Genomic DNA, 23,937 nt, shown 5'->3' with positions numbered 1-23,937 from the left:
GGGCGACCGTGGCTCAGGGGGTTGGGAAGCGTATCTGTAACCGGAAGGTCGCCGGTTCGATCCCTGGGCTCTCTGTCCTGGTCGTTGTGTCCTTGGGCAAGACACTTTACCCTACCGCCTACTGGTGTTGGCCAGAGGGGCCGATGGCGTGATATGGCAGCCTTGCTCCTGTCAGTCTGCCCCAGGGCAGCTGTGGCTACAACCGTAGCTGCCTCCACCAGTGTGTGAATGCGAGAGTGAATGAATAGTGGCATTGTAAAGCGCTTTGGGTGCCTTGAAAAGCGCTATATAAATCCAATCCATTATTATTATTATACAAAATCTAAACTGTGAGGAACTCCAAACCAAACTAACTGGGAGGACACACAGCTGGAGAGAGAGATCATAACAACATCTTTGTCACAAATTTGTGGGGTTAAAGTGGATGAAGGTCATAGTAGACTACAGGAGGTCCAGTAGGATCTGACTTGATTCGTATTGCTGCTAACCCCACTCACTCGGGTTCATACTGCTGCCATCTAGGAAATGGTAAAGTATTTCTTTTATTTATGACATTTATTTATTATGTTTCTATAAGTAAATCAACATGAGGCCATTGCTCACACGACATAAACCCTGCATGTGAACAAATTCATAATATGACTGAGCAAAGGCGTGCTGTCCACACATCACACTGTGGATGAGGCTTTATTCATGGTGTGAACACCACACCCTAGCAATGTATGTGCTGCAGAAAAAGTCACAAAGGTGTGAACTGCAATTGTGAGAAGTCCCGTTTATTTACAAGTGAATGTTACACCTCAAAGAGACACCAGAGGCAAAACACATATGAGATATAAACTCAGTGCAAAGTACATCAGAATTATTTGTATTGAAATACGATTTAAATGATTAAATAAGAATAATCCTTATATTTTTACCCAATGTATCTATCAAAAAAGATTTGTTAACTACATCTTTTGCCAACATCACCTGAAACAACAAAGAGAAATGAGCCACATGACAGATCAGCATGGCACGTGTGAGTCTGTCTACAGAGACGAGATCTTGTGAGCTGTCTTTGCATTCAGACTTCACATGTTGTCCAGTTTCAGTTAGGGAGACTGAAAACCATTTTTTGAGGATAAATCATCATGGAAGAAGATATCATTCGGAGTTCTGTACTATATCCTCAGAGAAAGAGAAAGAAAGAAACAGAAAAGGTTGTTTGCAGCAGCAAAAACTTGGAAAACCTGGATAGTGAGTTTCCTCGAGCTGTACAGGTTCGCTGTTTTTATATTCCAGTTTACCATATTTCTTCACCTGACTGCTGAGTGGTCAGTTGCTTAACCTGCAGTGGTTCAGGCACAGTTGATCGTCTGCAACACTAGATAATGAGTGAAATTTTCTGAAGTTGGTTAATAGTTAGGGGAACATTATTAGAAAGTATGTGATATGTATGCAAAATTTCCATACTCCCACAATAAATGTCACACGAGCTTCACCTCTGTGTGCAATTTAGTACAGCAGCAGAAAAAAGTGTGTGAAAATTTTAATTGGTCATAAAATTGGATCTGACCTTGATCTGTGACAATTATGAACCAAATTGACATCCTTATCCAAATAACACATAAAATAATGAAGATATTTTTGCCACTTTATTTGGCACATCATTAGATGCTCCCAGTTTGGTAAAAAAAAATAAAAAATGAACAAACAAAAATAAAAACCCACCAAAAGACTGATGTCTAAACAAAGGCTAAACAAATAAAATGATATCAAACACTGAATCAAAAAGAACTTTTTATTCATCTCCATTGTTGTCTGTGAAGGTTCTCAGTCATCCAGGTCATCGTAGTCAAAGGAGCTTGCAAAGAAAAGCGTCTGGACTTCTTTAAGTTACTTGAAGATGTTTCACTTCTCATCCGAGAAGCTTCTTCAGTTCTAAGGTCAAATGGTGGGGAGTCCCAGATATAAACCTAGTGGGAGTAACCCCCCACAGAGGGACAAAAGGACCCCTGATGATCCTCTAATCGCCTGAGACAAGGTGTGAAACTGGGTGTGGGTCCCAATCAGCCAGAGTTTCGGGTGTGTTCATTGTGAAACCTGGCCCCACCTTATCATGCGAATTCCTGAGGTCAGATGGCCCAGGATGTGAGTGGGCGTTATCTCCATCTCCATTGTTGGATGATTTCAGTGGATCTCAAAATCGAATGATCACATCAATACAGGTGTGAATTAGAGACTTGCACTATCCAGTTATGGTAGCTAAAACCATAATTGGATAACTCAAAGACTCGACTCACTGTCCACCTTAGAGGATCAATGGTTAGAGACAGCTGACACATACAGGTGATGAAGCCTCTGGCTGAATGGGATGAATACCTCACTACTTGCCTCTAAACACCAGATTTACCTTTTTGCCTTCTGTTGAACATTAGTATCTAGAGGAGGAGAGATGAAGGAAAGGAGCTTTGCTCTGCCAGCGGGTCAGAGGGACCTACTTAAGTTCCATTACAATCAAGCAAAAGCAAAGTGGTAAATGCAGCTGAGGATCAACCAAAACGCGAACGACAAAAAGAGCCACAACAACAAAAGGATAAATGAATAAATTTCTATGTCGGCCCTATTATACCACACTCCTTACAGTACTGCCTTATCATCAGTGACATCAGTACAAATACAGCAACAGCGTAGCAGCCACACTTCCTGTTCACTTCACAACTCTAATTTGAGCACAGATATGACATATACACAAAAACCACAAAAGCACTGCTACAGAGATGTGACTGTCAACAAAGAAAATATGTTGGCTTCCTAGAACAACTTTCTTTGCTCACACAAAAACATTTTCTATGTCTGTGTATAGTTTTATCATGCTTAGTTTAACACTTAATCACAACGTTGTAGCTAAGAGACAGCTCTTCACTGAGACGTTAATATATCTAAGACAGTCGTGCATTTTAATTTCGAGCTGAAGATTTTTGTGTTTCTTTTTACTTGATCTCACTCTCCAGTCATCTAACTCCCTGCCATCCTAGTTACTGACATTGTCAGGACTATTTCTCCACATGATTTGAGTGACTGTCTCAGTCAGAGCTTCATCATCCCTCAGCCTATAATGTTGTAGGCTAAACAAGAGGCACATAAAATGCATTGAATTTTAGATAATGATAAGTTTCCTTTTAGGAAGAAGAAGGTTATATCATTAATAAGACGAACACGGGCCACATAAAGTTTTAGTCTGACCTCTCCACATAGACAAAAACATTTGTATGATTTTCTTTGCCTTTTAAGTCTGTTTCATGCAGCTGTGTTATAGTTATGTTTATCATTTATTTCATTCAGCTGAATTTTGTTGAACTCAACCCAGTTTTTGCCCTTTTAATTTCATATGTAGTACAAGCCCTTGTTACAAACACAATATCTTTAAATAACTGCTTCAAACAGCATCTCAGGTTTGCACAGTTTAGGGGTCACACATATGGAAACTGACTGCTTCCATCCTGCCTGTCTGTGAGAAGAGTTCCAGCTTCCATCTTCTAGGGTTTAGTTTTCAGCATCTCACCTGCTCCTCATCCCACGGCAATCAGCAGGAGGCTTTTTAAACCAGCACCGCATGCCAGTGTTCGCCAGCTTGTCCTGCTACCATCACTGGTAACTTGGCCTCCTCGTGTTCAGCTTCATGCTCGTCAGTTCTGTGTCTAATGTTGCCTCTCCGTCTGCAGCTCCATTAGATTCTCCTCCTGCCGTGCTTTCTCTCCAGCACTGGTTCTGGTCACTTCCAACACTACAGTCAGTGCACAAACCAAAGGTTCCATACTCACGCTGCTCACCTGCCTGCCCTCCTGCCCATCGTGACTCTCCTGGATTCCTCCTCTTGACTCCCAGGAACTTAACCCTGTCCTGTCACTGTGCTTGCCCCACAGCACACCCTCACGGCCCATTCCATGTCAATCCATGCTCACCTCTGGCCACTCTCTCGCTGTCCTGCTCAGTAACCTCTCTCTCCTGTTCTCATTGCTCTCAACGTGTTCATTCTCTGGCTACAGCCTTCTTCCGCTCTAGGTTCCCCATTAACATTTTAAGTCATATTCTAGTTTTTGAGTTCACATTTTGTAAATAAATCTTGTAAATAGTTCAACATGTATTGAGTGTACTTTTGGGTCCAAATCTCACACATACCACTGGTTCTTGATAGATATAACCCATAGGGCTGCTCAATTAATCGAATTTTAATCACGATTACGATCTGGGCTTTCAACGATCATTAAAAATGACTGAGCCGATTATTAGCCCCTCCCTTGTTTATCCGCGACACCTTAAAGGCCGGTCCGTGTAAATATTGTCGGGCATAAACCGTCCGTGGCGCAAAAAAGGTTGGAGACCGCTGATTAAGAGGACCCGAGGGAAGCTCGGAAAGCTAAGCAGAAGTTATTTGGAGAGTGACTGCCGTTGGTTGAAAAGAGAGGTTAAAAAAAAACAACTTCAGTGGTGTTGCACACTATTTTATATTATTTTTTAAAGTCATTGTTAACCCTTTAAAGCCGGTCAGAGCAGCACGCTCCGTTTGGTGTAACTATTTTTAAATCCCTGTAGAATCTGGACCGTGTAAGCTAGCGCAATAATTTGTTTTGCATATGAAACCGGATGTAAGCCCCACTTATGCCATCAGCTTGTCCTCGGTCACGGTTTCCTTCCACATAAAGCTTTGCAAAAATTGCATAAAAAGCGCTTGCAGGAACAAAAACATAATATTCCAGAAACACGCTTCGCCGATCCGATCAGCTGTTCGTAACACTTCCCACAGTGAAACAGACGTCAGCGCGAACTATCACATGTCCGCCATTTCCTGGCCGAAACCGGAAGTGACATCATTTTCGCGGAAATGTAGTTTTTTACTTGTAGGCCTTAAAAGCCTATACTGGTCATGTTTGACTTTTCTGAATAGTTTCTGGGATGCTTAGAACTCGAATTGCACTGCTGGAAATAGTTTATTTTGATGCACATGCTGTTTTCTTTGCAAATTTGCATCATAGGATTGTTTTTTCGTTTTTCCTGCAGTATATAAAAATTGATGTATCTCCAAAATAAAACTATGAACACACTCAAAATAAATTTCCTGTTGTTGTAAACTATTTTTTGCAACTTTTTTGTATTTAAAGTTTTGAGGCATAAACCTCTTAAATTTCTCCAAGTAGAAATATATGTAAAAAAACAAAAACGATTTAAAAATTTTTTTTGTAGTTTATTGCACTTTTTTGCAATTAATGTAGTTACTATGGACTTAATGCATACATATTATTAAAATATGGGCTATAACAGTTGTATAGCAACTTGAAATGCTCCCATAAATGGCACTACAACATGTAAAAAAATAATATAAGCTCTGGCGGACTTGGTTCTATAGTAGGTCTTAAAGGGTTAAATAAATATCGTCAAATAATCGAGATCTCAATTTCAGTGAAAATAATCGTGATTATCATTTTTGCCATAATCGAGCAGCCCTAATAACCCATATGGAAAAGATATCTATAAATCTGATAAAGTTTGCGTCTGTCTTGTGTGAAACTTGTTTGAAAAGCATACAAGAGTGAAAACAGATATAAGATCCTTTGAAAAATTATATAATGAAACTTGTATGTTTTGGATACTTACTAAAACAATATATGAAAGTAATGAGAAAGTGGCCACTTTCATGAGTAAATCATATAAGCCTGATATGATTCACTATATGAAGTAGGCCGCATCTTATGCAAGTCTTTATATGTATTTTCTATTTCTTTTCCATATGGGAATCCACAAACTTTTAGATTTGCAAGCAGTCAAAGAGAGACATGGAGGAAAGAAATCAGAACGTCAAAGTAAATGAATGCACCTGAATGAGGGAGTGGCCTTGGAGCTAGTGTAGATGACTGAGAGGAGCAGAGCAAGCAGATATATTGTTGTACAGAGCTGAACTTGGAGGAAGATCGAGGGCAGCAAAATTGGAACAAAGAATGTAGAAAGAGTATATTGCCTGACTTCCAGTATGAACTATTATGAAGTAATGTATTATTTTGCATTAATAATAAAGTAGTACTTGTATTAGAGACCATACCAAGTGCTGTAAGCTTTTTCACTTGTATCTACAAACTGCAGAGGGCACAACTGCTCATTGAGGAGTTACAGATAAGGCCACGGAAAATCACCGCTTTATCAGTGACAGCACTGTGATGGCGGACCAATTGCAGGCTGATGGGTGGCCATAAAGATATCTCCTGCCTGTGATGTGAATGATGGAACCATGAGTTGTAACGCCCCTTAGTGGTAGTAATGTGGTAATGCCTGGTGTATCCACCAGAGTGTGCAGTGATGCACTTGATGTACTCTAGGCCATCAGCCTAGGTCCCAAGGCTATCAGGAGGATGACAGAAATTTTTACTGTCTGAAAGGGTTTAAGAGAGAAAGGCCCCAGGCTGAGTATCACACCTGGATAGGAATGCTGGACGGATCAGTCAAAGGATCTTTTTAATATTAATTACAATGTATGCTCATAATAGAGTTGATACACTCCTCAGTTGAAGGATACAAGCACTGATCCCATGGTGTGTAGGGTTAACTGAGAAGGAAAAGATACGAGTGTTTCAGATAGTGTTAAGAGGCTGTGTGTTGAGGTATAAGATGGTGTTCCTGTACTGCTGATAGTGTAACAGAACATATAAACTTTGAGGTATCAGTTAGAGCTGAGAGTTTTCTCACACAGAACAGAAGACCCCTGATTAGAGGACAGAAACCATTGCCATGTGGAAGGCTCACAAGGAGAATAAATCAGAAACCACAAGCTCTCCCCGTCGATAACCAATCACAAATATTCGCTATTTTCATGTGTCTCATTTATACTTTGAATTATGAGTTGTGCCTCACTTCTCTGTGTGCAGACTGCCCCACATAGAGAGATCCATAGCTGTGCATTCCTGAGTTTAATTAAAAAGACCTTTAAAAAATGGCTTTCCTTTCATATGACTTCATATGATGATGATGGATTGGATTTATATAGCGCTTTTCAAGGCACCCAAAGCGCTTTACAATACCACTATTCATTCACTCTCACATTTACACATATGAGTGTGTGCCTTTTATTGCCTATATTGCTAAAATCTTAATCATTAATGCTGCCATAGCTGCAGGTGTAGCTGTGTGGCAGGAGTAGTTATGGAGTTGTGGTTAAATAATTAATGGCTAAAAGATCATGATTCTCTGTACAGAAAGTTCTTGTGTGAATTTTAATAAATGCACAATAGAAAAATAAATGTTTTTAGACCAATGAATAGGCATTGTCACTGGTAATCAGCCTGAGAGATATGGTGAGAAGGAGCATACTCTAGATCCAGTCCAAAACTGGTTTTAGATCAGGCAGTGTTGTAGCAGGTTTGTGTTGTTTGTGGCTTGGCTCCAGAAGGGGGAATGGGATAATGGGCGTAGGGGGCAGTGCCAGGGGGATGGTCGAGAGTCGGCAGCTAGTAACCACTATTTAATCATGCCTCCCCTATTTAAGCATATATATACATATATATACACTAGGGGTGCAACGATATTCGTATCGATATTGAACCGTTCGATACAGTGCTTTCGGTTCGGTACGCATATGTATCGAACAATACAACATTTGTAATTTATTTTATCAATTTTCCTTCTGACGATGCTGTCTGTGTTGAGCGCTCAGTGAATCTGTGTTCGACTACTCCGCCTAGGCTGCACTGTCGAGCGCAGATCCACTGAGCATTCAACACAGACAGCATAGTCAGAAGGAAGAGCGCAGAGCAAGCTAGCGAGACAGAAGTTAAGCTCTCCTTGCAACAGGCAAATTTAACCTCCCCCACCCTCATTCAGATCTGGCGTTTGGAATTATTTTGGTTTTCATGTGACGTATTATTATTGTACTTTATTGAGCCCTGTGGGGAAATTGCTCTCTGCATTTAACCCATTCACTCAGTGAAGCAGTGGGCAGCCATTGGGCGCCCGGGGAGCAGTGTGTAGGGACGGTACCTAGTTCAGGGGTACCTCAGGGTAGCTGTTAAGGGGAATCGAACCCCCGACCTTCCGATCATGGGGCAACCACTCTACCTACTGAGCTATCCCTGCCCTTACTGAGCTATCCCTGCCCTATGACCCTGAAGGTAAGCGAGTCATGGACTAAAGTAAAACAGTATGTTGGATGTGCCATGCAATGCTCAATTACATTGGTGTGAACTAGTGTGTTAGCGCAGTTAGCTCGTTACCGTGTTGGCCGTCTAGCCCCATGCACAGAGCGATCGGCGGTAGCTCGTTAACGGAGATTTGCCGTGTTGTGGCGTTAAGGTCATTTCAACGAGATTAACCTGAAAGCACTAGTGGGAACACAACGAATATGACTGCACATTTACGCCGACATCATCCTAGTGCAAAGACCAAAACAACAAGCATGCTACTAACTTTAGCCGAGTCATTTAGACAGCTGTTAGCACATGATTCTCCTTATGCTGCTGAGAATATAGCCCAGAAGAAGCGGATAGTATAGCTTTTATTTTGGAAAGAGCCATTTCTCTGTAATAAACTCTCTTTTCCAAAGATGAGTGATTCCTCAATCAGATACAGGGCTCGCAATATCGCTAGCCCGACGTCCCGGGGCTAGAGATTTTTTCAGTCGGGCTACCAAAATCTATCTCTTCCCTGCCCGTCGGGCTATTGTAGGAAAAATATATGTCAATGCTTTTGCATTCTTTCAAGGCAAGGCAAGTTTATTTGTATAGCACAATTCAACAACAAGGTGATTCAAAGTGCTTTACAGAGAAATTAGAAACAAGAACAAATAAAAAGCATGATTTAAAATTGAATAAAACAAGCAAATAAACTAACTAACTAATTAACAAACAAACAAACAAACAAAACAGTATATAAAATCAAAACAGATAAAATCAGAACAGTAGATAAAATCAGTAGTTAAATGTAAGTTTTGAAATTTAAGCTTAAAGTGTGGATTTGGTGCTTTATTCAAATGCAGCTGAGAACAGGTGAGTCTTCAACCTGGATTTAAATAAACTGAGTGTTTCAGCTGATCTGAGGCTTTCTGGGAGTTTGTTCCAGATATAAGGAGCATAAAAGCTGAATGCAGCTTCTCCGTGTCTGGTTCTGACTCTGGGAACTGATAAAAGACCGGATCCAGATGACCTGAGGGATCTGGAAGGTTCATACTGGGTCAGGAGGTCATTGATGTATTTTGGTCCTAAACCATTCAGAGCTTTATAGACCAGCATCAGAACTTTAAAGTCTATCCTCTGACGGACAGGCAGCCAGTGTAAGGACCTCAGAGCTGGACTGATGTGGTCCACTTTTTTGGTCTTAGTGAGGACTCGAGCAGCAGAGTTCTGAATGAGCTGTAGTTGTCTGACTGATTTTTTAGGTAGACCTGTAAAGATGCTGTTACAGTAATCAAGCCTACTAAAGATGAATGCATGGACTAGTTTTTCCAGGTCCTGTTGAGACATCAGATCTTTTATCCTTGAAATATTCTTGAGGTGATAGTAAGCTGACTTTGTTATTGTCTTAATGTGTTTTTCTAAGTTTAGGTCTGCATCCATCACTACACCCAAATTTCTCGCCTGGTTTGTGGTTTTTAGATGTATAGATTGAAGTTCTCTGGTGACCTGTAATCGTTTTTCTTTGGCGCCAAAGACTATTACCTCAGTTTTGTTTTTGTTTAGCTGGAGAAAATTGTGGCACAACCAGTCATTGATTTCCTCAATGCATTTACCAAGAGCCTGTACAGGGCCTCGGTCTCCTGGTGACAGAAATGTAGCTGGGTAATTATGTCATTGGCATCGGTGAGCCACTGTCAATATGTGACATATTGAAGTCGCGTTTGAATTTGCGCTTGTTTTTTTGCTTTCACTTTGCAATCGTGCGAACTGTGTTTATAGAGAGCGACAGCACTGATCTGTGAGTGATGATAATTTGTGCACCAATTCCTCTGACATCGTCTTATTAATCGTTAGCTTACTATGCAAACATGACAAGTGAAATCTCCCGCAGCAAGCTTAAACATGTGAGAGGTTGATCGCGCAGAGAATCGCTGAGCTTATGTGAGTGCGTGTGTAAAAGCATTTCAGTTCTGCTGAGCCAAATAAGACAGGTCAGGGTGAAGAAGTGACAGCCAAAGAAAAGCTTACCACAAAACGGAGAAGTTATGACAAATCAGACTATAAGGCAAAAAGAAAGTGCAGCTTTATGGTTTCATGGACAAAAGAATTTCTGTGGCTGCAATATGACGAGCTAAATAACCAGGGCTGCACATAAGTGGTCCGCAGGTGCGCATTCGCTGTCAAAATAAAAAACACGCACAAGGGTTAGGGTTAAATTTAAAAACTGTACTTTTGAGTTAAAATATATATTTATAATTTTAATAAATGACAAATTAAAAATGCATGAACATTTTTTTGTATCGAAAAAATATCGAACCGTGACACCAAAGTATCGAACCGAACCGAACCGTGAATTTTGTGTATCGTTGCACCCCTAATATACACATAAAAAAAACCCCAAAAAAACCCCCACCCAGCACGCCCCTGTGGGCAGTTTATCCTTCAAGCTCGGGTCCTCTACCAGAGGCCTGGGAGCTTGAGGGTCCTGCAGTATCTTAGCTGTTCCCAGGACTGCGCTCTTCTGGACAGAGATCTCCGATGTTATTCCCGGGATCTGCTGGAGCCACTCGCCTAGCTTGGGAGTCACTGCACCTAGTGCTCCGATTACCACGGGGACCACCGTTACCTTCACCCTCCACATCCTCTCGAGCTCTTCTCTGAGCCCTTGGTATTTCTCCAGCTTCTCGTGTTCCTTCTTCGTGATATTGCTGTCATTCGGAACCGCTACATCGATCACTACGGCCGTCTTCTTCTGTTTGTCTACCACCACTATGTCCGGTTGGTTAGCCACCACCATTTTGTTCGTCTGTATCTGGAATTCCCACAGGATCTTAGCTCGGTCATTCTCCACCACCCTTGGGGGCGTCTCCCATTTTGACCTCGGGACTTCCAGGTTATACTCGGCACAGATGTTCCTGTACACTATGCCGGCCACTTAGTTATGGCGTTCCATGTATGCCTTGCCTGCTAGCATCTTGCACCCTGCTGTTATGCGCTGGATTGTCTCTGGGGCATCTTTACACAGCCTGCACCTGGGGTCTTGCCTGGTGTGATAGACCCCAGCCTCTATGGATCTTGTGCTCAGAGCTTGTTCTTGTGCTGCCATGATTAGTGCCTCTGTGCTGTCTTTCAGTCCAGCTTTGTCCAGCCACTGGTAGGATTTCTGGATATCAGCCACCTCCTCTATCTGCCGGTGGTACATACCGTGCAGGGGCCTGTCCTTCCATGATGGTTCCTCATCTCCCTCCTCTTTCTTGGGTCTTTCTTGATCCTATTTTTCAGGTCAGTTCCTCTCGCACTCCACGATCCTTCTCCTATCGCACTTGGGGCTATGTACCCAATCTCGGGTGGGGGTGATGATATCTCCCCCCTGACCTGGCGTCCTGACTCCTCCTTGCCGTAGCATTTGTGTTGTACCTCGTAAATCTCTAGCTGTGAGAGCAGTCCCTTCTTTCGAATGTTGGAACACTGAGCTACTAGTTGTTTCGCCGTCATTGTGGATGTTGGGTATCGAAGAATCCATAGGCACCAGACATATGCACGAGCAGTAGCAGAAGAGAGAGGGGAGCCGCCTGAGCAAGAGTTGCGCTGCCTGGAAGAACAGGTAATGGCCTTTTTCAATAGTAAAGGCATTGAAATGGATAGTAAGGACATTGAGGGATGCCATACTCTTCCAAGGAAAAACAAGAATCAAAAACCTGCCATTATTATAAGATTTGTTAATAGGAAGCAGAAAAAGGAGCTACTGAAGCAAGGAAGGAAGTTGAAAGGAACGAATGTGTATGTTAATGAACACCTAATCAAGAAAAACACAGATATTGCAAGACAAGCAAGATTATTAAGGAAACAGAAGAAAATACAGTCAAGCTGGACAACAGATTGTAAGGTGTTCATTAAGTTAAACAGAATACCGGAGCAGGCAAAGTTCTTAGTCATTAAAGAGCTGACAGAATTAGAAAAATACGGCTAAAATGTAAGGAAAAGCATTGGGATGGTCGATGGTACTTTCAATGAATTGTCAAATTGGTGGTTCTTGACTAAGACAAAGTACTGGCTAATGGCTGCTTGGTGGGGCCTGCCCCCCTGGCTCTGTCAGGCCCCTGCTTGGGGGTGAGGAGGTCTTTGGGTCTTGGATCTCTGGGCCTGTGGCGCGCTTGGTTTTGTTGTGTGTGTGTGTGTGTGTGTGTGTGTGTGTGTGTGTGTGTGTGTGTGTGTGTGTTTGATTGTTTTTGTTTTGTTTGTTTTTCTTAGGGCAGGTTTGGAGCAGATCCTCAGTGTTTTTCTCTCCCTCTCCTTCTGTAAACTTCCTCACCAATTTCTTTCTTTCTTTTTCTTTTCTGTTTTGATTCTAATATCTCAAAATACAAACTCCTAATAAACTTCTAATAAAATATGACCATTATAGCAAAAGCAGTAATGAAACTTTCTGCCACGGTTGCACTGGTGCAACTACCAACTTTTTTTCTTAGGCGCACACAAATTTTTAACACCTCAGTTTTATATGTGCACTTTTTTTTTAAATTGCTGTCCATACAATCTTTCCACACACACCACAGTAAATTCAGTGCATCATGTTGTCAGCTTTACTGTGTCTTAACCAGGGAAACTGGTCAAGCCACTCTCTTCCAAATGTAAACACTTTCCCCCCATTTACTCTCAGTGGGCTCTGAGTTGATTGTATGTGGCTCATTATCTGATGCCGTTTGATCCCCTATTCAATTTGATTCAATTTTTCCTCAGACAGTCATAAATATTATAATTCTGATCATTTATCTGCACTGACACTTGTGAGACTTCCTCAGAGGTGTAAACATCACAGCAGATGCCTTTGTGTCAAAGTAACTGAGATTAAAACACAGAAAAACATGAAGGAGATTTTCCTGGCCTGACAACCTTAAAAATATTCTGCAGTAGAACAAAAACTGAAGAAAACCATGAATCAACATATGAACATTACTCTGCTTTTCTTCAGCAGCATCAGGTAAAGAGGTTTTATTAGAGACAGCCAAGCATTTTGCAGTTTGGCATCATTTTAAAAATTTAAATTTCTCCTGTATTAAACAGCAGAAAAGAGGCTTCCTTGTCGGAGGTCATTTAAAAAAAAAACCAACAGCGGTCGACAGAGCTGTAAGCAACGGTAGACTGGTGCGTAAAAATCTAATAAATAATGCAGAAAGAATTTTGGCTTCTGAGAGTTGCAGCTGTGTATGATGTGATCATCAGGCACAAACTAAGATATACAAACAAAATCATTTGTGCCTCAATCCAGACACAAATAGAAAATAAGATGAAGTATTTTACAAATGTTTGAATCCAAACTTGATTAAAGATCATTTAAAGACACATTTTTGCCTCCACAAATTTTCCTGTGTCTGAAAATATTTGTTCGTTTCAGTCCCTGACAGAAAATTAAATATACCTGACACACACCTGTGTACGTGTAGTTTTACTTCCAGTGAGTCACATTCAGTGTGAGCAGCCAAACATGATGGCAGACTGCCACAGATCACTTCTGAGGAAAGAGGAGGCGTTCAGCTTCCTCATAGTTTCACACCTGCATGAAGCAGCCTCACCCTGACAGCTTCAAATCACTGTGTCAGCTGATCACTTCCTGTCCTGTGATTGGCTGAGCTTCAGGCCTTCTCTCAGTCAAACTGGAAACAGGGATTGAGACAGTGTGAGGGTTTGTGGAGTGCCACAGTGCTGTAATGAATACTGTAGTGGAAGAAGTTCTTTCACACTCTTCATCCTGGAGCTGCTTTATGTCCATGATCTGCATGGAAACACATCTATGGAGAGGAAATCCAGCTGCTGAGGGTCACATCTGCATCATTGTAGCTACAGTGGATGTTTCAGCGTCAGGACTGGAGGCGGAGCTTTGTGCGTGTCAGGGTGAGGCCGCAGCAGCCGCCTCCAACCGGAGCGCTCGGGCGTGAAACTACGAGGAAAGCCGACGTCCTCCTCTTTCCTCAGAAGTGATCTGTGGCCGGCCGGACTTCATTCCACAGATGTGCTTTAACAAAGTGTGAAGCTGAACTCTGAGCTGTGACAGTGAAGCAGTGTGAGAGTGTCAGTAGATGATCAGCAGAGGAAAGTGAAGCTGCTGTGAGCTGATGTCCTGAAGGGCTTTTAAAGAGTCTCTGAGTTTGACAGGAACATGAAGATGTTTGTGGTGTTTGTGATCCTCCTGCACGGTAAGTACACCTTCCTCTCTCTGCTCTCATCATCAGCTTTTCTTTCATCTCTCTCTCTTTAATGTGTTTCCAGTTTAGGTTTTCTGTTTGGTTTTCCTTTGGTCAGCATTAAACCTGTTTTCAAGTTCACGTTCTGCCTCCGTGAGTTTGGGTCCAATCCCTGCCTGCCACACAGCGCACCATGACAGTTATATGTGTTGCACTAGTTTAAAAGTTTTATGTTATGGATAAATTGATTAAAACAAACAGCAATTGTCACTGAACTGAATTTTATTTACAAGTATTTTTAACATGTAGGAACATAACACTAACTTTGAACAATTTTGAATTGATATGTATTTAACAACAATAAAGTAAATAACAATAACAATAAAACAAGAATACTTATAATACAGCAACAAATATCAGGCCTTGGATCCTCCTGGTTAAACAAACGGTCCAGGACTGGGACACTCAGGTTAATCCTGCAGGGTTTGGTCTGGTTAACTTCTGCTGTTTTTGAGTGTGACCCCGCCCACACCTGCAGTTATACTGTATGATGATATAAGTTTCTACGCACTGAATGTGTTATGTCAGTAGAACAAAAAGAGAATCAATAAAAACACAAAAGCCTCTGAGCTTTGGATCACAAATACACAGCAACAATAATCAGATGTGTCATATTATTGTGAACAAGAGCAGCTTAATCAGAATCAGAATACTTTATTGATCCCTAGGGGAAATTATTTTTGATTACAGTGCTCCAGTATAAACAAACAGTAACAAAGACAGACAAAACACTAAGTAAGAATAGCACAATATATACAGGCATATACAGTGGGGCAAAAAAGTATTTAGTCAGCCACCGATTGTGCAAGTTCCCCCACCTAAAATGATGACAGAGGTCAGTAATTTGCACCAGAGGTACACTTCAACTGTGAGAGACAGAATGTGGGAAAAAAAATCCATGAATTCACATGGTAGGATTTGTAAAGAATTTATTCGTAAATCAGGGTGGAAAATAAGTATTTGGTCACCTCAAACAAGGAAAATCTCTGGCTCTCACAGACCTGTAACGTCTTCTGTAAGAAGCTTTTCTGTCCCCCACTCGTTACCTGTATGAATGGCACCTGTTTGAACTCATCATCTGTATAAAAGACACCTGTCCACAGCCTCAAACAGTCAGACTCCAAACTCCGCCATGGCCAAGACCAAAGAGCTTTCGAAGGACACCAGGAAAAGTATTGTAGACCTGCACCAGACTGGGAAGAGTGAATCTACAATAGGCAAGCAGCTTGGTGTGAAAAAATCAACTGTGGGAGCAATCATCAGAAAATGGAAGACATACAAGACCACTGATAATCTCCCTCGATCTGGGGCTCCACGCAAGATCTCATCCCGTGGGGTCAAAATGATCATGAGAACGGTGAGCAAAGATCCCAGAACCACACGGGGGGACCTGGTGAATGACCTGCAGAGAGCTGGGACCAAAGTAACAAAGGTCACCATCAGTAACACACTACAACGGCAGGGAATCAAATCCTGCAGTGCCAGACGTGTTCCGCTGCTGAAGCCAGTGCATGTCCAGGCCCGTCTGAAGTTTGCCAGAGAGCACATGGATGATACAGCAGAGGATTGGGAGAATGTCATGTGGTCAGATGAAACCAAAGTAGAACTTTTTGGTATAAACTCAACTCGTCGTGTTTGGAGGAAGAAGAATACTGAGTTGCATCCCAAGAACACCATACCTACTGTGAAGCATGGGGGTGGAAACATCATGCTATGGGGCTGTTTTTCTGCCAAGGGGACAGGACGACTGATCTGTGTTAAGGACAGAATGAATGGGGCCATGTATCGTGAGATTTTGAGCCAAAACCTCCTTCCATCAGTGAGAACTTTGAAGATGAAACGAGGCTGGGTCTTCCAACATGACAATGATCCAAAACACACCGCCCGGGCAACAAAGGAGTGGCTCCGTAAGAAGCATTTGAAAGTCCTGGAGTGGCCTAGCCAGTCTCCAGACCTCAACCCCATAGAAAATCTGTGGCGGGAGTTGAAAGTCCGTGTTGCTCGGCGACAGCCCCAAAACATCACTGCTCTCGAGAAGATCTGCATGGAGGAATGGGCCAAAATACCAGCTACTGTGTGTGCAAACCTGGTAAAGACCTATAGTAAACGTTTGACCTCTGTTATTGCCAACAAAGGTTATGTTACAAAGTATTGAGTTGTATTTTTGTTATTGACCAAATACTTATTTTCCACCCTGATTTACGAATAAATTCTTTACAAATCCTACCATGTGGATTCATGGATTTTTTTTTCACATTCTGTCTCTCACAGTTGAAGTGTACCTCTGGTGCAAATTACTGACCTCTGTCATCATTTTAGGTGGGGGAACTTGCACAATTGGTGGCTGACTAAATACTTTTTTGCCCCAGTGTATATACACAAAATCCACTTAATAATAAATAGCTGAAAAAGGAAGAACATGTGCAAAAAGGGTGTAGCTGTTGCAGTAAACAGTGTGTTAAGTGGATGCGTTGTACAGGGAGCCACAGGCAGGAAAGATTTCCTGTGTCGTTCAGTGGTGCTTTTCGGTAATCTGTCTCTCACTGAACGTGCTCCTGTGACTGACCAGCATGTTATGGAGTGGGTGGGAGGTGTTATCCAACATTGTCTTTATCTTGGACAACATCCGCCTCTCCAACACCACCTTAAGAGACATGTTTTGGCTGTACTGCATGAAAAATGTTGAGTGGTCAGTGGGGGTGGAGTTAGTTTATGGGGCTGCAGAGTGAGTTGTTCAGGAAGACTCTTCCTGAGATTAACCCTCTCAAGGCAGGCGTTGCAGATTTGCAACAGTTAAAAACTAACAACCTGATTACCCCACATACATATTTTATGAGTTTTTTTTACTCAGAAGTACCACTGGAGGACTTGGTTGTGCAATAGCAACTAAAACTTAATTTGAGCCTGAGAGGGTTAACTATAACCTCAATAAACCGTAGGTAGAGCAAAGTGCCTGTTGCTTGAGAGTCTATGCCAGGGGTGGGGCACGTCCACCCCCCCGGATAGGAATACGGCCCATGAGACTATTTCAGTCGGACTGCAAATTTATGTTTATATACGCACTTATAGCATGTAGGGATGTAAGAAAATATCAATACATCGAAATATCGTGATATTTCGTGTAATGATACTGAATGGATATTCAAAATCTGTGTTATTGATTTTTTTTTCATTTGAAAAATTACATGCATTTACTGTGTATTTCTTTTGTATGTTGCAATTCAAACTCTGGCCACTTGTTTGCAGTTTTTACCGCCTTTACGTTGACGGAAAAACAAGGTCTCTCGATAACTGTAGAAGCGTCTAGTTTGCCAAAACCAACGAAGTAAAACAGTGGATGTGTGGCCAGTTGTGCTAGCTAACTGATGACTGAAGAGGAGAGGATACAGCCGGCCCCAACAGCTTTTAAAGCTGATATGTGGACTTATTTTGGATTTAGGACAAAAGAAGGCAGTAAAGACTATGACAAGAGCAACGCACCCATAAAATCTGCACCACCAGAGTCAAATATTCAGGTAATACAACAAATTTACGAACACACGTGTCTAGACACCATAACGACAAAGTTATGGTGTTGAAGAAGTTAACTTTTTGAAACTACCAGCAACTTCAACTCGTACAACAAAAATAATGCAGTCAGTACTTGTTTTTATTTGCAAAGACATGTGCCCTCTGAGTGTTGTGGAGAATAAAAGATTTCGTAATATGATTAAAACGCTGGAGCCCCGTTACACCGTTCCTTCCTGACAACACATCACGGACATCGCTTTGCCAAAGTTGTACCAAGAAGTCAAAGTGACAGTGCTGGACAGCTTGTCGGAGACAGTTGCATTGACATGCGATGCTTAGAGTTCGAGAGCCACTGAATTGTACGTAACTGTTACAGCACGTCACATAACGGACCAATGGAAACTTCAGTCTCATGTACTACAAACATGGGCCATGCATGACAGTAACACAGGTGAAAACATTGCAGCGTTACTAACTGACGCTGTGATTGAATGGGGATTGAACGCAAAGGACCTTGTTGTTGGTACCGATAATGCACCAAACATGGCTGTCGCTGCTAGACTTGCAGGCATGATGCACATACAATGTTTTGCACACAGTCTGAATCTCGCCTCACAGAAAGCACTGAAAATACAATCCATGGTGCGGCTTCTCGGGAGGATCTGACGTGTAACAGCCTTTTTCAGGCGCAGCACCACAGCCAGCAATCAGTTGAAGCAGAAACAGTGCCTCCTTCAGCTACCAGATCACAGATTGATCATGGACATAATTACAAGATTGAACAGCTCCTATGATATGATAGAATGATTTTTAGAACAGCAACCAGCCATCTGTGCTGCTCTGCTTTCTGCAGAAGTCAGGAAGAGTGAAAAAGTAATTTTCACATTAAGTGAGTCTGACATCACATGTGCAGAAGAAGTTGTCAGGGCACTCAAGCCTATGAAGGACACCACTCTGGTGATGTCAGAGGAGAGCATGCCAACCCTGTCCATCATTGCTCCTCTTCATGCCAAGCTTGTGATGGGTGCACAAGAAAGTGTTGATGATACACCGACAGTAAGGGAAATTAAGACTGCCATAGCAGAAGATCTGTGAAAGAGATATGTAACTGAGAGGGAGACACTATGCATAAGATAAGATAAGATAACCTTAATTAGTCCCACGTGTGGGAAATTTGGGTCTTCAGGTCTTCAGGAGTGGGCCCTTCACTCCAAAAGAGTCTCCACAGCAGGTGCAGTCTGCTCTGCCCTTTCCTGTAGAGGGCGTCTGAGTTATGAGTCCAGTCCAGTTTATTGTTTAGATGAACACCAAGGTACCTGTAGCTGTCCACAGCCTCAATGTCCATACCTTGGATGTTCGGTGGTTGCAGTGGAGGATGTTTGTGCCTGCGGAAGTCTACCACCAGCTCCTTGGATTTACTGGCATTGATCTGGAGGTGGTTCTGCTGGCACCAGTCCACAAAGCGTTGTGTCAGTTCTCTGTACTCCTTGTCATCCCCATCAGTGATGAGGCCGACTATTGCAGAGTCGTCAGAGAACTTCTGCAGGAAGCACCGGGTGGAGTTGTGGGAGAAGTCTGCAGTGTAGATGGTGAAGTGGAACGGTGCCAGAACCGTTCCCTGTGGGGCCCCCATACTGCAGACGACCCTGTCCGACACACAGCCCTGAGTTCTCACATACTGTGGTCGGTCGGTGAGGGTAGTCCAAAATCCAGGTAGTGAGGTGATGGTCCACTCCTGAGTTCTCCAGCTTGTCCTTCAGGGCAGTGGGAAGAATGGTGTTGAAGGCACTGGAGAAATCAAAGAACATGATTCTCACAGTGGTGAGCACTGGTACAACACAGGAGGTTTTCCAGAGCTGTGGGACTCTCCCCAGCCTCAGGCTCAGGTTGAAGAGGTGCTCCATCACCCTACACAGTTGGTCTGCGCAGGACCTGACGACCCTTGAGCTGATGCCATCTGGACCTGCAACTTTCCTGGCTTTAATCCTCCTCAGTTCCCTCCTACCCTGGGTGGTTGAGAGAGACAGGCTGGAGCCTTGTGTTGAGTGTGTATTGGATGCTGTTGTTGGGGGTGGGGGGAGTGAGCAGGGTGAATAGAGGAGGTGTGAAGTGTCTGAGGTGTCAGACCCTACTGTGCAGCAGTAGGGGTGGGTGAGTTTGCAGCTGATGTTGAAGACTGCCTCATGGCTGAATCAAACCTATTAAAGAAATGATTCAGTTCATTTGCCCACCTCACATCCCTCCCAGGCAGAGAGTTCTTTGTGGCCCAAGATGGTTCTAAGGCCTCTCCAGACTTCGCAAACGTTGTGTCTGGGGGTGGGCGTCCGGGTACACACCGGCTCACTCCTTGGCGGCCGCTTGTCGGGGCCTGGGGCCTGGGGCTCGCTCGGGCCCCTTTGGAGGTGGGGTGCCCCCGGCCTCTCGGCCTAGGGCTCGGTCACTCAGGCGCAGCTGGGGGCCGGCGGAGCTCACGGGCACGTCACTGCAACTCCCCCTGACTTCTGCTCCGCGGCTGCTGGGCGAGCCCTCATCTGGGACTCTCCTCAGCTCTTACTGGGACAGTGGCGCGGCTGCCCCTCTGTTGGTCTTCCATGGTCTCTTGTGTTCTGGGGGCCTCTGGATGTCTGGAGTTTTGATCTCCTCCATACCCGCTTCACACCCTGGAGGACGGGGCTGTGGCCCCCCCACACTCCCTAGCAGATCATTACATGGAGAAACCTTTGGAATGCAAGCATGCTGATCCACACAGGTATGCACACATGGGTATTCACAGACGCGGACTAAAGCTTTCTTGGCTGCTGCCTCAAAGCACACTGTGCGCTGTCTATCTTGCGTGCTGCACAATATCGTTTATTACTTAGTAAATACTGATATCTATGACTAGCTAGTTTATTGTGATGGTATGGTGCTTTGTTTTCTCTATTATTATGTTGCTCTTTGTTGTTTGCTGTCTCCTCTGTTTGTTTTTGTTTGTTTGTTTGTTTGTTTTTTTTCTCCATACAGGTGACCCAGGAGTTTTTTTTTTTTTTGTCTCTCTTCCCCCCCCTTCTCACCGTCTCTTCTCCCCTTTGGTTCTCTTTCTTTCTCTCCCCCTCTCTCTCTCATTCATTCCCCCTGTCCTATTTATTAAAAAAAAAAAAAAAAAAAAAAAAAAAGACAAAGGATGAACTGAAGCTCTGCCATCACGTAATGTCGCATACTGCTGTTTCTGATGTCATTTAGAAAAAAAAAAAAAAAAAAAAAAAAAAAAAGGAAATGAAACAACCTTGCCTTTGACTCAAAACAATGGCTATGAGCAAGCTAGCACACAGCTAAGGAGCACAGATAACATGACCAAGAAAGTAGACTTTGTGCACTATTATAAATCCTCAAGTGATAATCCCCCCTTGGACTGTCTTGGTCCAAAACCAAGACATAAATCATGTCTCCTGGAAGGGGGAGGACGTACCACAGGCAGGGCACAGCGAGCTGAAATCTCTGAAACCGACTGGCCTTCACTTCCTACGAGACAGAGAAGCTCTTCTACCCCTGTACACGAGAGGAAACAGGACTGGAGAACCGTGAATAGGAAGGTTAACAACAAACCTTCAAAACAACTGAATGTGAAACTGCAGAACAGATTTGCTCCACTATCAAAGGACCCTGGATCTATATCGGACAACCATCCATCTAAAAGTAGCGAAGTAAGGCCTGAAAATCCACGGGGAAAGCTAAAGGCTAGGCCTGAAACGCTGATTGTGGGTGACTCTGCCGTAAAGGATGTACAAAGCATGTGCGGTAAGAACACTAAAGTCCTCTGCTTTCCTAACGATATGGTCAACAACCTGAAGGAGAGAATTCTTCAAATTGCAGATGAATATCCAACTGTGACAAACATTGTTCTGCATACAGGGTCAAACGATGTGTCCAAACAACAATCGGAGGTTCTGAAACGGGACTTTATTGGATTATTAAACACTGTAAACTCTCTGAATGCAGCTGTATTCATCAGTGGGCCTGTACCGCCGGTCAGAGGAGGAGACGAGAGATTCAGCAGGCTGTTTACACTGAATAAATGGCTTATATCAGCATGTGCTGACCACTCAGTGCATTTTATCAACAACTTTAATATTTTTTGGGAACGCAGGCATCTGTTTAAAGCAAATGGATTTAATTTTAACAAGTCAGGGGTGAAACTGTTCACCTCCAACTTGTTTTATTCCATATGTCATCCATCTGTGCTTGGAGCCAAGGCTGAGATAAACAAGGAGTTATCTCATAAAGAGGAACAAACAGTACTCCAAGAACAGACAAAGCCCAGCAGAAACCTTGAGGAGGAGCTCCATCTGCCCCCACCCGGGAAGAGCCTCAGAAAGGAGAGACACCTAAGGCATCTGAGGAAGAGCCTCAGAAAGGAGAGACATCTGAGGCAAGAAGAGGCAAGAAGAGGGGTCCCTATTTGCCTCCAACTCTCTCAACAACACCAACGACCAGGACCAGGATCTTCCCCAGTCCCCCAAACCCCTGACAGGCCATCACCCCCATCACCCTCCTCTCCCTCCCTTTCTCCCGCCTCCCCACACCTGAAATTCATTGAAGAGATGATGGAGCGGGTCAATGCTGGGCTCAGATCTACCCCCCGGCCCAATCCCTCTTTGTCCCCCATAAACCCCCCACCAAAGCAGCCAAAGGTTCGCCACCGAGCCCCACCCTCAACAGAGCAATCGAAGTCACATTGCCCAGCCTCGCCCCCCTTAGTTCCTCCTTACCACCTTCATGCTTTGTCTCCGCAGTCTGATGTGTGATGTGTGGAGGGTCCGGGCTGCGAGGATTATGGCAGTGGTGACTTTTCCCAGGAGAAGCTGGGACCCTGTTTACTATAAGGTTTTAAAATTTCTGTACTTTTAGGTGACAGAAGGAGACATGTGGCCTGGTCAAAACACAGAGAGCTGCACTCTGAAAGATCTTTAAATATAGTAAACATACCTTGTGTGCCACAGACTGCTCCCAAACACGAGGGGACAAGTAATACCTCTAAAACACTTAAGTTGGCTTTATTAAACGTTAGATCTTTAGCTGGGAAAACATTTTTAATTAATGATTTAATCACTGAGCACAGCCTTGATTTTATGTTTTTAACTGAAACTTGGTTGGACCAAAATAACAGTGGAGCTGTTCTCATCGAGACGACCCCTCCTAACTACAGTTTTATCAGTGAGGCCAGGGTGAGCAGGAGAGGAGGAGGGGTTGCTGTCTTATTTAATGAATCATTTCAATGTAAGCAGCTATCTCCTGGAAGTTTTCAGTCTTTTGAATATGTGGCTTTACAGCTGAAGGCCCCATCCAAAGTTGTGTTTCTTAATGTTTACAGGCCTCCCAAATACTGCACAGACTTTTTTAATGACCTCAGTGAACTGCTGTCTGTGATCTGTGTTGATTTCGACTGTGTAATTATTGTTGGGGATTTTAACATCCATGTGGACAACCCTCAGGACAAAGGGACTAAAGACCTGAGTAACACTCTGGGCAACTTTGGGCTGACTCAGCATGTAACAGAGGCCACACATAATAGAGGACACACTCTCGACCTACTGATCTCCAAGAGCCTGAGCATTTCAAACATTACTGTGTCTGATGTGGGCTTATCTGATCATTACTGTGTTTTCTTTGAAAGTAAAATCTCAGCCCACACAAATATATCAACAGCAGTGATCACAAAACGGTGTATAACTGAAAACAGTAGTGAGATCTTTAACCAGGTCTTCCCATTAACACCTGACCTGTCCAAAGGTTCAGTCAATGAGCTCGTCAATAGCTTTAATGCAAAAATGTTAAATGTAATGGATACTATTGCCCCCATTAAGGTGAAGGTTATCTCTGGAAGGAAAAAGTCTCCATGGAGAAACTCCACACTGGTGAAAAATGAAAAAAGAGAGTGTAGGAAAGCTGAGCGCAGATGGAGAAAAACAAACCTCCAGGTTCATTATGACATCTATAAAGAGAAACTTCACAATTATAATTTACAACTGAGGAGTGCAAGAAGGTCCTACTTCTCTGACATCATCACT

The 23,937-nt window shown here is 43.1% G+C and overlaps 1 protein-coding gene across 1 annotated transcript in view; it reads left to right on the top strand.

Moving 5' to 3' along the window:
• The window catches only part of LOC106674805 (uncharacterized), a 150,944-nt gene that overhangs the window by 96,151 nt on the left and 30,856 nt on the right, over nt 1–23,937 (top strand). The window lies entirely within an intron of this gene.

This window comes from Maylandia zebra, linkage group LG3, assembly GCF_041146795.1.
Source record: "Maylandia zebra isolate NMK-2024a linkage group LG3, Mzebra_GT3a, whole genome shotgun sequence".
In the NCBI taxonomy this organism is placed as follows: domain Eukaryota; kingdom Metazoa; phylum Chordata; class Actinopteri; order Cichliformes; family Cichlidae; genus Maylandia; species Maylandia zebra.
This window is presented reverse-complemented; position numbering and strand designations above follow the sequence as displayed.